The sequence below is a fragment of the Muntiacus reevesi genome, chromosome 20 (genome assembly GCF_963930625.1).
Source record: "Muntiacus reevesi chromosome 20, mMunRee1.1, whole genome shotgun sequence".
NCBI lineage: Eukaryota > Metazoa > Chordata > Mammalia > Artiodactyla > Cervidae > Muntiacus > Muntiacus reevesi.
Window position 1 is genome coordinate 14,909,096 of NC_089268.1, and position 13,996 is coordinate 14,923,091.

The window sequence follows — 13,996 nt, forward strand, 5'->3', positions numbered from 1 at the left end:
TCTCTGCCCTACCCCACGTTCATGTAAGGATGCCTTTAGTAAATTCTTACCAATTAACTTCATAAAGAGCACTGGAGGGTTGAAGGTGGAGGAACCAGGTTCAGATTTGTGACTCTGGGCAAAGCAACGCCCATCTCTGGGTTGCAGTTCCTTCTTCTGTGACATGAGAGGGTCTCTGTTTCAACTAGATCAGAGGTTCTCAATCCTGGGAAAACATTAAAATCATCTAGGGAGTTTTTCTTTTAATTTTTAAAACTTATTTTCATTTTTGGCCGTGCTGGGTCTTCATCGTGGTGCCTAGACTTTCTCTAGTTGCACTGTGAGCAGGCTTCTCTTTAGTGGAGCATGGGCTCTCTAGTTGTCGTGCTCAGGCTTAGCTGTTCTGCAACATGTGGGATCTTACTTCCCCCACCAGAGATTAAACCCAAGTCCCCTGCTTTGAAAGGCGGATTCTCAACTACTGGATCACCAGGGAAGTCCCCATCCAGGAAGTTTTTAAATAAAATTCTGATAGCTGGTCTCACCTTTCCTCTGCCAAGATTCCGATTTCATTGGTTGGAGTAAGATCTGGGTAACATACTTTGAAAGGGCCCCTGTGATTCCAATACACAGTCAGGGTTTAGAGCTATTGGATCAGAATCTAATCATTAGATCATCACTAACATTCAATGGTTAAAATGGTACTTGGCTTACCATGGGTGCTCAATAGATTCTCCCTAAAGGAATGAATTTTCTTGGGCTGTAACATCCTGTGCTGAGTTGAGAGGTAGGTTTGGGCGTTCTGGGGTGCTCCAGTGGAACTCAGTTAAAGAGTTTGCTCAGAACCAGGGACAGAAAGACCCTGGACGGAGGGTCACTGCCAGTTAAAGAGGAATCTCAAAAGCGGTCCTTTGGAGACAGGCCAAGCTGGATACTCTGTCTCACGTGGTACGTACTGCTGACCTGGAGGCCCAGAGGTTGAAGGGCTGCCCTCATGGTGGGGATGAGGTCTTGGAGATTTGAAGGGCAGCCCAGCTCTGTGACTTTAGGCAAGTCAATGGACCACAAGATTATTCATGCAAAACAGGATTTGAGTTCTCCTTCATTTGGCTGATGAGAAGATTAAGAGAGACAAAGGATTGGAATGTAAACAATTATTCAAATGAGGCCTCAGGTAAATCTCAGGTAAATCTTAGATTATCACTGCCTCCCATCTCCTGGAGGGAGCTGTAGACAGGGGGCACTAGATGGTCAGCTTCTGACCTGGAAAATGACAGCTGTCCAAAGTTCTCACTGGAACTTCACTGAGTTATTGTCAACTGTTACCTAGGGTGAGTGGAAGGACCGTAATGTACCTGCCACCCTTGTGGCCCTGGGCCCCACATGCTAGTCTTTGAGGCAGGTTATAGCTCCCAGTTTTCCTGAGAAATAACAGAGGCCCAGACGGGGTCAAAATTGGGATAAGAGTACATCAAGGCTATATACTGTCCCCCTGCTTATTTAACTTACGTGCAGAGTACATCATGTGAAATGCCAGGCTAGATAAAGCACAAGCTGGAATCAAGATTGCTGGGAGAAATATCAGTAACCTCAGATATGCAGAGGACACCGCCCTTATGGCAGAAAGTGAAGAGGAACTAAAAACCTCTTGATGAAAGTGAAAGAGGAGAGTGAAAAAGCTGGCTTAAAACTCAACATTCAAGAAATGAAGATCATGGCATCCGGTCCCAACATTTCATAGCATGTAGTCGGGGAAACAATGACAGACTTTATTTTCATGGACTCCAAAATCACTGCAGATGATGACTGCAGCCACGAAATTAAAAGATGCTTGCTCCTTGGAGGAAAAGCTAGACAGCATATTAAAAAGCAGAGACATTACTCTGCCGACACAAGTCCATATAGTCAAAGCTATGGTTTTTCCAGTAGTCATGTATGGATGGGAGAGTTGGACCATAAAGAGGGCTGAGCACCGAAGAATTGATGCATTTGAACTGTGGTGCTGGAGAAGACTCTTGAAAGTCCCTTGGACTGCAAGGAGATCAAACCAGTCCATCCTAAAGGAAATCAGTCCTGAATATTTATTGGAACGGCTGATGCTGAAGCTGAAGCTCCAATACCTGATGCAAAGAACTGACTCATTGGAAAAGACCCTGATGCTGGGAAAGATTGAAGGCAGGAGCAGAAGGGGACAACAGAGGAGCTCGGTTGGATGGCATCACCAACTCAATGGAGATGACTTTGAGCAAGCTCTGGAAGATGGTGAAGGACAGGGAAACCTGGCGTGCTACAACCCATAGGGTTGAAAAGAGCTGGACATGGTTGAGTGATTGAGCAACAACAGGCAGGTTAAGTGACTTGCCCGAGGACAGGTGGCTAGGAGAGGGCTGAGCCTGGCATTTAAGGCAGCCCAAGATGGGACAGACACCTGCGAGACATCTATTGATAGAAAACAAGCCAGCAGCCACAAATGTGAAGTTACCCGCAAAGTGGAGAAGAGCAGAATAGAAAACCTGGGAGAGGCAGGGACTGCCGAGAGAATCTAGAAGGTTAGTGTACCATCATGCCAGCCTGTGGTAGAGGAGCATGAAGAAATGACTTCTCATTACTATCTCGGGCTGCTTCTCCTGGGGTTACCTGGTAAGGAATAGAGACCACTTTATAGCTAGTCACAGAAAGAAAATTTGTGGTTAGGATTCAGCAGGTGATCTCAGGGGATCCAGAGGTGGGAAGTGAAGTCGATCAGTTGTGTCCGACTCTTTGCCACCCCATGGGCTGTAGCCTACAAGGTTCCTCTACCCGTGGGATTTTCCAGGCAAGAGTACTGGAGTGGGTTGCCATCTGTGGGACCTATAAGCAATTCCTTATAGAGAGTTTGGAGCTGGGGGCTAGAAAGTTGTCTTCTCTGTATTATTCATTTGTCTCTCTTGCTGTCTGTATCTTTATGTTTCTATTTCCCTTGGCCACCTTTTCTCTGTCTGTCTGACCTCATGCTATGCATGTATACACCACACACACACACATACTCTACACCCCACATTCATGCCCCTCTGCCTTCCTCTGTGTCCCTGCCTGCTCCATCTTCCTCTCTCCACTGTCTGACTTCTATGTGAGCACACTTTCTGCTATAGCTGTTGTTGAGTCACCAAGTCATGCCTAGCTCTTTGTGACCCCATGGACTGCAGCATGCTAGACTTCCCTGTCCCTCACCATCTCCGGAGTTTGCCCAAGTTCTTGTCCATTGAATCGGTGATGCCATCCAACCATCTCATCCTCTGTTGTCCTCTTCTCTTGCCTTTAATCTCTCCCAGCATCAAGGTCTTTTCCAATGAGTCAGTTCTTCCCATTAGGTGGCCAAAGTATTGGAGCTTCAGCTTCAACATCAGTCCTTTCAAAGAGTACTCAGGGTGATTCCCCTGATGATTGACTGGTTTGATCTCCTTGCTTTCCAACAGACTCTCAAGAGTCTTCTCCAGCCCCACAGTTCAAAAGAGTCAATTCTTTGGCACTCTGCCTTCTTTGTTATGATGGCAGCCACGAAAGAGTGCCCAGAGACTTCCAACCATAGGTAGGTAATTGATCAATGACCCCGGTTGCTGCCTCTGAAATCCATCACCATGTTTGTGCCCAGACCATGGACTGCTCCAGACAGTGACTGAGCAGAACAGGGTACCAAGGTGGGTCCATTCCCTGGAGACCTGGGGCTCACCAGATCCTAGCCTAACCCCCCACAGCCATCAGGGCAGTCTAGCTTGCTTCACCCAAACTTGCCTCCTTCTCAGTCACCCAGGATGGGACTTGCATCTTGGTCAGATGGTGCCACCAGCCGCTGACAAGTGTTTCCCCTAACACGGTCCTTTCTGGCTTAACCCAGCACCCAGCTCTTGAAGAACCTGGACTAACACACAGTAGTTCCCTGTGGATCATGATGGACCCCCCACTCCAACCCTACTGACTCTCCTTTCTTTCCTGCCACCAATACACACACGGAGGATGGAGGTGGACTCAAACAGAAGAAGAGCCGACTTTTCCCTGGGGCCCCTTGTCAAGTCCCGCACAGAGCCTGTCCCAAAGCAAGTGGTCACTGAAGAGTGGTGAATGTTCGAGGGACAGCCCCAGCCCTAGCCCCTGCTGTGCAGCTCACAGCGTGGTTGGACCGCAGCTGTCTCACTGAGGATGGAGTGAGCTTCTGGGAGGATTCTGGGGTGGGGCTGGGGTGCTGGGCGTCCGCAGCATCCACTTCTAACTAGGACCCTGGACATCCTCTGTGGAGTCACCTCTTCCCCTGCACTGGGGGTGGGGACTTTCTGGAAGGCCTTAGAGTCCTTCCTGTGTTGGCTTAAATCAGGCACAGCATTGTGTGTGTCAGTGGTGTTCTTGCTCGGTGATATGATCCTTGCAGCCTTAGTGAGGTTCCCAACACCACCGCCACCCCCGCCAATAGTCCAGGTTCAGTTATCACACCTAGTGTTTGCCAACAGGGTCTCTCCTTTAATTACAAGGACACCCAGGGGATGAGGACTTTGCTGAAACCACAGTGCAACTGGGAGCATGTAAAGCCTGTCCTGGACTAGATTTTGGGCAGCTGGAGAACTCCGGCTGAAGGCAGATAGGCATTCTACAGAAGGCCTCTCTTCCCCTTTCTTCCTCTAATTTGGAGTGTGACCCTTGGGTGTGCCCTTCCGTGTACCCACGTGGGGCAGGGCCCCGTGCCACCTGCCCACCCCCTCCCTCGCAATCGGCACCCCCGGCCTTGAATCCTCACCCCCTCTCAGCGATGGCCTCAGAGGCCCACAGGATGGTAAGGGGCATTTTATGAATTATGTTCTCCCTGAAATCCTGACATTGCTTGCTCCTTCCCAAGGTGGGCAAAACCTCACTGCAGTCTATTCCATCCCACCACACAGCCCATCCAGAAGATGAGTGCAACGACATGCTGGTAAATATTTGACATCTGGCTCTCTACAGAGAGGACAGCCCTAATGAGAGTATTTGCTCATTTCTGAGGTGTAAATACTTGCATTATGGCTATTTTAAGCTACAACATGATGTCGTAAAAATAAAGTTGGCAAGAGAAACAGTCGTATACCTTTATATAATATGTCCACTGGGCACCTCCAACGGATGTCAGTAACCTCAAACGCCTGGAGTGTACTCACATGTAAAGTAATTAGGAAAGGATGCGTTTTGAGTACCTTTCCTCTGCGCACAATTTGAGGGCTTCCCAGGTGGCGCTAGTGGTAAAGAATCTGCCTGCCAATGCAGGAGACTCACACAGTTTGATTATACAATTTAATTTTTAATACAATCACCTTGTAAAATTTCTGAAACTTTAACTACTAGTTCTCAAGAGCAGGTGTGAATGGGCTCCAGACCCCTGGGTCAGAACGTTTCTCCTGGAGTGAACTGTTGAGGGTGGGAATGTGAGTGGATACACACACACACACACACACATACATACACACACACACACACACACACACACACACACACACACACGGGGTGACCACCTGGTGGGTTACTGTCTGCTCCTCATTTCTTTTCCCCCTCAGCCACCAGCGCTAGGTGTTCTAGGCCGCCCACAAGGGACTCAACAGGTACCTGTGCTTTGAATTGAATACAGTGTGATGTCAACACTCCAGATGAACAGTTCAGCTGGCCAGTGCTGCAGGTGAAGGAATCTAAGAGAGAGGAGGGAGTGTTAGCTAATTGGAAGTAAACACAGATTTCAATGCAGAATATAAACACAGGCAGGGAGGGATTGGCAGAAGTTGCCAGAAACAGAGCAAACCTGCCCTCTGAGATTATCAGCCTGGCATTTCCAGAACCTGAGTATTTCTGAATTTTACTCCAGGTATGCTGGGTCAGAACCTTTTTTTAAAAAAAATATTTTTCTATTGATTGATTTGGCTGCCTCAGGTCTTAGTTGAGGCACACAGGATCGTCACTGTGGCTCGAGGGCTTTTTCTAGTTGCGATGGGAGGGTTTAGCTGCCCTGCAGCATGCAGAATTGATGCTTTTGAACTGTGGGGCTGGAGAAGACTCTTGAGAGTCCCTTGGACAGCAACAAGATCAAACAAGTCAGTCCTAAAGGAAGTCAACCCGGAATATTCATTGGAAGGACTGATGCTGAAGTGGAAGCTCCAATACTTTGGCCACCCGATGAAAGAGCTGACTCATTGGAAAAGACCCTGATGCTGGGAAAGATTGAGGGCAGGAAGAGAAGGGAGCAACAGAGGATGGGATTGTTGGATGGCATCACTGATTCAAAGGACATGAACTTGGGCAAACTCCGGGAGATGTCAAGCCTGGTGTGCTGCAGTCCACGGGGTCGCAAAGAGTCTGACTGAGCAACTGAACAACATCGGATTTTAGTTCCCTGACCAAGGATCAAACCTGCATCCCCTGCATTGCAAGGTGGATTCTTAACCACTGGACTACCAGAGAAGTCCCCAGAAGCTCTTGAGACAGAGTCCAGGAATCCCCTGTGACTGTTGGGTAGTCACCACAGGGCTGGGATGTGCTCATTGGTTCATCTTACTGGTCCTGCAGAGGATGGGTAGCTAGGAACTGCAGCCAGGATACCCTCTCTGGATCCCCTGACCCTGGAGCAGGAGAACCCTGCTCTTGCAGGGATGTATGGTAATTACTAGCACAGGCTCTGGGGTCTCTGGGGTCTCTGCTTCTAGCTGTGTGACTTTGGGCAAGTTATATACCTACTCTGTGCCTCTGCTTCCAAAGGGGGATGATAATCCTGACCTCTCATTGTGGCAGAGATTAAATGTGTTCTGAGGTCACAGGTAAGTAAGCATCCTATAAATGACCAAGGTGGCCTATTTAGGATGCAAGGCCAGATGGTAGCAGATCCCAGGCCTCCCAGTATGGTTCAGACATAGAAGAGAGGACGGGAGACCCCAAAGTAGAAGAGACTTATCTTGATGGCAAAAAACGTTGATCCTGTTTAAGGAAGGGCCCTCCTGGTAAGGAGAGGTTGAGTGTCAGGGCAGTGGGTGCTGTTTGCGCCCACGTCCCACTTCCTCAGCTCACTTGGAATGTCAGTGCGGCTACAGTGGGTGGTCCTGTATTTACTGCCCGAATCCCTCCCCAGGGTACCTAGGTGGCTCTGCTTTCCCACTCCAGGACTTCCTCCAAAACCTGGCAGGAGGTCTCTTAGCCCCGGGGCAAGCCCAGGCTGTGTTCTCGTCAACCACCACTGCATAACCAACCAACCCCAAATGTAGAGGTTTAAAACAACACCAATCCTGTATTTGCTCATGACTCTGCAATTTGGAGAAAGGCCAGTCTCTTCCTGTGGCCTCAGCTGGGGCCGGAACGTCCCAATGGCTCCTCAGCTGGGCAGATCCCCTCCAGGGCCTGGGTCTCCAGGAACTTGGATTTCTTACCTTGAAGCTGGCTTCCCTGAGAGCATTAAAGGAGAAGCTACCAGGCCTCTTAACACAGAAGATCACCTTGAGGTATTCTATCAATCAAAACAGCCCAGAGCCAGAACGCATGCAAGTCCACCAATGGACTCCACCTCTTGTTTGGGGCGTGGCGAGGTCAGTCTGCTGAGGACAGCGTCGGGTGGTGGTATCATTGGATGGTATGGTCGGCCACATCCAGCCTGTATGGGAGGGAAGTGGAGATTGATGTCCCTTGGGCCATATTCTTTTTTAAATTAATTAATTTATTTTAATTTAATTTATTTATTAATTTATTATTATTTTATTTTAATTTATTAATTTAATTTAATTATTTAAAGTACAATATTCCCATACATCAGCATGAATTGGCTATAGGCATACATGTGACCCTTCCCTCCTGAAACCCCCTCTCACTTCCCTCCCCACCCAATCTCTCCAGGTTGTCAGTTTGGGGGTCCCTGTGTCATATATCAAACTCCCACTGACTATCTATTTTACATATGGTAATGTATGTGTTTCAAAGCTGTTTTCTCAAATCATCCCACCCTCTCCTTCTCCCGCTGTGTCCAAAAGTCTGTTCTTTATGTCTGTGTCTCTTTGTAGCCCTATACATAGGATCGTTGGTACTATCTTTCTAGATTCCATGTATATGTCCATATATATTGTCTTTCTTTTCCTGACTTACTTCACTCTGTATAATAGGCTCTAGTTTCATCCACCTTGTTAGAACTGACTCAAATATGTTCCTTTTTATGAAGTGAAGTCACTCAGTCATGTCTGACTCTTTGTGACCCCATGGACTGTAACCTACCACGCTCCTCTGCCCATGGGATTCTTAAGGCAAGAATACTGGAGTTGGTTGCTGTTTCCTTCTCCAGGGGATCTTCCCAAGCCAGGGATTGAATCCGGGTCACCCACATTGCAGGCAGACGCTTTACCGTCTGAGCCACGAGAATATAGCTGAGTGATTTTCCATTGTGTATATGTACCACAACTTCTTTATCCATTCATCTACTGATGAACGTCTAGGTTGCTTCCATGTCCTAGCTATTCTAAGTAGTGTTTCAATGAACATTGGGGTACATGTGTCTTTTTCAATTATGCTTTGCCCAGGGTGTATGCCCAGTAGTGGGATTGCTAGATCATGTAGCAGTCTTACTCCTAGTTTTCTAAAGACTCTGCGTGGTGCTTATATCAGTTTGCATTCCCCCCAACGGTGTAAGAGTGTTCTTTTGATCCATACCCTCTCCAGCATTTACTGTTTATGGAGATGAGATGAGATGTTTGTAGTGTAAGGTGATACCTCCTTGTAGCTTTGATTTGCATTTCTCTCATAATGAGCCTTGTAGAGCATCTTTTTGTGTGTTTATTAGCCATCTCTATGTCTTTTTTGGAGAAATATCTGTTTAGGTCTTCTGCCCACTTTTCGATTGGCTTGTTTGTGTTTCCGGCATTGAGCTGCATGAGCTGCTTGTATATTTGGAGATTAATTCTTTGTCAAGTTGTTTTGTTTGCTATTATTTCCTCCTATTCTGAGGGTTGTCTTTTCATCTTGCCTATGGTTTCCTTCGTCCTGCAAAAAGCTTTAAAGTTTACTTAGTTCTAATTCCAGTTTTTAAAGAAATCTCCACACTGTTCTCCATAGAGGCTGTACTAGTTTGCATTCCCACCAACAGTGTAAGAGGGTTCCCTTTTCTCCACACCCTCTCCAGCATTTATTGCTTGTAGACTTTTGGATAGCAGCCATCCTGACTGGCATGTAATGGTACCTCATTGTGGTTTTGATTTGCATTTCTCTGATAATGAGTGATGTTGAGCATCTTTTCATGTGTTTATTAGCCATCTGTATGTCTTCTTTGGAGAAATGTCTGTTTAGTTCTTTGGCCCATTTTTTGATTGGGTCATTTATTTTTCTGGAATTGAGCTGCAGGAGTTGCTTGTATATTTTTGAGATTAATCCTTTGTCTGTTGCTTCGTTGGTTACTATTTTCTCAAAATCTGAGGGCTGTCTTTTCACCTTGCTTATAGTTTCCTTTGTAGTGCAAAAGCTTTTAAGTTTCATTAGGTCCCATTTGTTTATTTTTGCTTTTATTTCCAATATTCTAGGAGGTGGGTCATAGAGGATCTTGCCGTGATTTATGTTGGAGAGTGTTTTGCCTATGTTCTCCTCTAGGAGTTTTATAGTTTCTGGTCTTACATTTAGATCTTTAATCTATTTTGAGTTTATTTTTGTGTATGGGGTTACAAAGTGCTTCTCTTGTTGTGGAGGTCCTAGGGTGCACAGGTTTGGTAGATTTGGTGCAGGGGCTTAGTTGCCCAGAGGCACGTGGGATCTTCTTAGAGCAGGGGTGGAACCTTGTCCCCTGCGCCCTGGACCACCAGGGAAGACCCACCCTGGGTCCTTTTCCATCCTTATTTCCCTCTCCTCTCTGTTACTTCTTCCAACCATCTTCCAGTTCTGTTCTTAGGCCTTGCTCTCCTGGACAACCAAATCCAAACAATAAATTTCCTCATGTGAAAAAAAACCTCTTAAATTGAGCTATAAAATACTACACCTGGCTCCTGGGCGGTTGAGTAATCCCACAGGAATGGAAGTGAAAGGGCTTTATAAACTGGGCAGCCCTGAAACCAAGGTGAGGGGTCAGTGTGAGCAGAGGTATTCCTGAGGGAAGCTCGGCGACTTGGGGGCTGCTGGGTGGGGGCCCCAGGCCCCCGTCTTCAGGGAGTGCTGAGCAGAAGGGGCGCTACCATCTTGGAGGTGATGAGAGGTGAGGACAGAGAGGTGTGGGGGGACGGGAGATGGGGTGCAGACAGAGGGGCCTCCTGGAGTGTGAAGAGGTACGGAGTACGTCCCTGACCTGCCTACCAGATTCAGGTGACTTGGCACAATTAGATGACTCACCAGGTCAACAGAGCCTGTGACAAGGTCCCTCAAGTCCATCCACCCAGCTCTGCGGGGCTCGCCCTCATGCAGTCAGCCTCACCTCCTGATCTGGCCTCTGGCCGGCGAAGAGAGGGACTGAATTACAATGGGAGGGTCCAGGATTCTGGTTCCCTCACCCTCCACTCAGCAAACACCGAAAAGCTGAGCCCTTTTCCATGCCTGTCAGCTTGTGGTTGGGATCCAAGGTGAACAAGCCACTCCCTGATCTCTCTCGGAGGCTGCAGAACAGGAGATAGGCAGTTTGAACAGCACTGAAGCAGCCAGCCTGCTGAAGGAGGGGCCCTGGGCTCAGGGGAGGGACATCTGACCCAGGATCCAAGCATGGGGCAGGGGTGGGGGGCTGGGGGGAGGTGGGGGCCAGTAACGGAGAAACTCTTCTGGGAGAAGCTGAGATCCACCTTTAATCCCATAAGTCTTAGAACGCATCCTTGAGAGGAAGGGCACTCTGAACAGGCCAATGTTAGTGCTAAATCGTTTCAGTTGTGTCCGACTCTGTGTGACCCTGTGGACTGTAGCCCACCAGGCTTCTCTGTCCATGGGATCCTCCAGGCAAGAATACTGGAGTGCGTTGCCATGCCTGGAGAATGCCGTGGACAGAGGAGGCTGGTGGGCTACAGTCCGTGGGGTTGCAAAAAGTCAAATACAACTGAACGACTAACAGAGAGGACATGGCAGGGTCGAACAGGGTGGCCTGGCTCATTTGGGAAATTTCGTTACGTCTGAGGCCCAGAGACATGGAAGGGGACAGATGAAACTGGAGAGGGAGGCGGTGCCAGGAAGGGCAATGGGAACCCCGAGGGGTTTAAAGCTGGAGATAGGGCCTTTCCTGCCTGTCCAGTGGTTAAGACTCCAGGCTTGTCTTCCAATGCAGGGGACACGGGTTCAGTTCCAGGTCAGGGAACTAAGATCCCACATGCTGTGTAGTGTGGTCCAAAAAAAGAAAAGAATGAAGCAGGAGCTACAAGGGGTCAGATTTGAGTCTGGCTCCAGCCTGCTTGTTGAAGCAATGGCCAGGTGGAGGAGACCAGATAAGTGGGCTCACTCATTCATTTGACAAGGGCTCTGTGGCGCTCAACCAGGGGTCAGGCCACATGTTGCTGAGGAGGTCCAGGTGAAGGGTTGTAGTGGCCTAGAGGGTGGCCAGGATGGAGTGAAAGGGGCAAAGATTTTGGGAGGCTCTCTCACTGCATTATATAGACACAAGCTGGCATCTGACTCCTGGACCAATATGTATGAATCTGATAACTGGGGACCTGTTATTTCCTGGATGGATGACTGACAGGCAGGGCTGAGCCCAAGTCTCAGGGGTCCCCCAGGAGAGGCAGGCATTCCTGGAGACCCACCCGGAGTGGCCCAGCCCAGCCTGCCTGCTTCCTCCCCCTGCCTCTGCCCCAGGCTCCAGAAAGCTTCCATGCAATCCAGGCTGAGAATAACCTTTCCCGTAAGTGGGTGAAACCCAAACATCCCAGTTTCTTTTCCTTGGTGCTGGCACGGAGCTAAGTGACTCCTCCAGGGTCACACAGGAGTCAGAGGCCCAGCTGGGATTCAGAGTCTGTGCTTGTTTTCTATTTCTGAGCACCTCTCCCACTAAGGTTGCAGGATCTTTGAGAGCAGGAACTGTCTTCTCCATCCAACTCTGTTTTCTAAAGATGTCTCCCCTAGCAGATTAGGAACTTTCCGGAGGGTAGAATGAAGAATGGAAATACAATTCAGGGAAGCTGTTTTGCTGCCATTTAATAGTTATTTGGGGCTTCCCAGGTGGTGCTAGTGGTAAAGAATCCGCCTGCCAATGCAGGAGGTGTGGGTTCGATCCCTGGGTCGGAGAGATCCCCTGGAGGAGGGAATGGCAACCCACTCCAATATTGTTGCCTGGAAAATCCCATGGACAGAGGGAGCCGGGCAGGCTATGGCTCATCGGGTTGCAAAGAGTCAAAAACGACTGAAGCGACTTAGCATGCACACACACAATAGCTGTTTGAATTTGTGACAGATCCTGTATTTGCCTCAGTCTCCTCATTTGTAAAATGAGGTTAATGATAATACTACCTATTGTGAGGATTGAGAGATATATGATAGAAGAGACAAGATTTTAAGAGTCTTGGGGGTATGAAGAGGGCAAAAATACCAAGCAATACCAAGCACAGACCATGAAAAACAGCCAGAAATGGGAGCAAAGGGAACTTGACTGTAGGCTCCATGAATGGGATTTTTGTTCATGTTACACGCTGTAGTTTTCCAGGTGCCCGGGACACAGCCTGGTCCAGGATGGGTGTTCAGTGAGCACTAGTTGGAGGAAAGAATAGAATTCCTTCTAATGGAATGAATAGAGTCCAGGTGTTGATGGTGGACAGTGGGGTGCTGGCTCAGAACTAGGGTGGGAAGGCTTCTGGGAGTGGGTAGGGGAAGGTCCAGGCCTGGAGGGCTGCTGGGAGTGGGTATATCTGCTCTAGAACCCATAAGACTCTGAGGGTTTGACAATGCACCCCCATAACCTTGCCTCGGTTATGGATCCAGTGTTAACAGGGGGATTTCCCTGCCAGGATCCTCTCAGCTTCTAAACCACGTCCTCCACCTGCCATCCCCCAGGAGTTCATGGGCACAATGGCAGTGATGTGCGGGCTCACCCCTCCTCCACACACAGGGTACCCCTCCTCGGCCCTTGATGCTTCAGGAATCCCTCCTGGGCCCCACCCTCGGCTCCAGCTGCTGTCCCCCACTTCCTGTTGCTAGAAAGCTCCACTCAGAAAGCTGACTCATCTCTAGATACAGTGGCCCAAGACCACAACTCTGCTCCTTTTATCATTTGTGAGCAACTCTACAAAGCTGTGACCAGTCAAGTCATACCGAGAGCCTCTGTGGCCTTCACTGCACAGGGGGCCAAAACCCTGTGCAATGGGACTGCTTGGAGCCACTTGGGTTGCAGGTGGGGGAGCTTTGTGAGATGGCCACGTGCTAAGGTAGTAAATAAAATTGTTACTGGGTTGGCCACAAAGTTTGTTTGGGTTTTTCCAATACGTTGAGGCTGTAAGGGCCTATCGCAAACCAGAGAAGTTTGGGTGTGTGTGTGTGTTGAGAGAGAAGGAGAGGAGAGGAGAGGAGAGGAGAGGGAGGGGGGGAGGGAGGGAGGTGGAGAGATGCTTTGGCAAAGGGAAGGATGGTATCAAGTCGTTGCAGAACCCGTTGATATTTTAAAGACATATGATCCTCTACAAACCCAGCCACACCCTCATGAAAAATGCGCCTCACTTCTGAAATCACAGAACTTTCCATTTTTTCCCAACAGATTCAAACTTCTAACGAACGTCCTGTGCAGTGTGGGAAGGGGACCCTGAAACTGCCCTGGAAGAGGCCAGTCTCAAAACCACTGGGACCACAAACTCTGCAAATCCTCCCCTTAAAGCAGCGGTCTCTAACCTTGTTGACACCATGACCACGGAAGACAATTTTTCCATGGACCTGGGGGTGGGTGTGTGGGAGGATGGTTTGGGGATGATTCAAGTGCATTACATTTATTGTGCACTTTATTTCTATTATTATTCTTACATCAACTCAGATTATCAGACATCAGATTCCGGAGGCTGGGGACCCCTGCCTTAAAGGATGCAGACAGGCCCAGCAGAGCCTGTCTGCCTGAGCTCAGAAGGGCTGG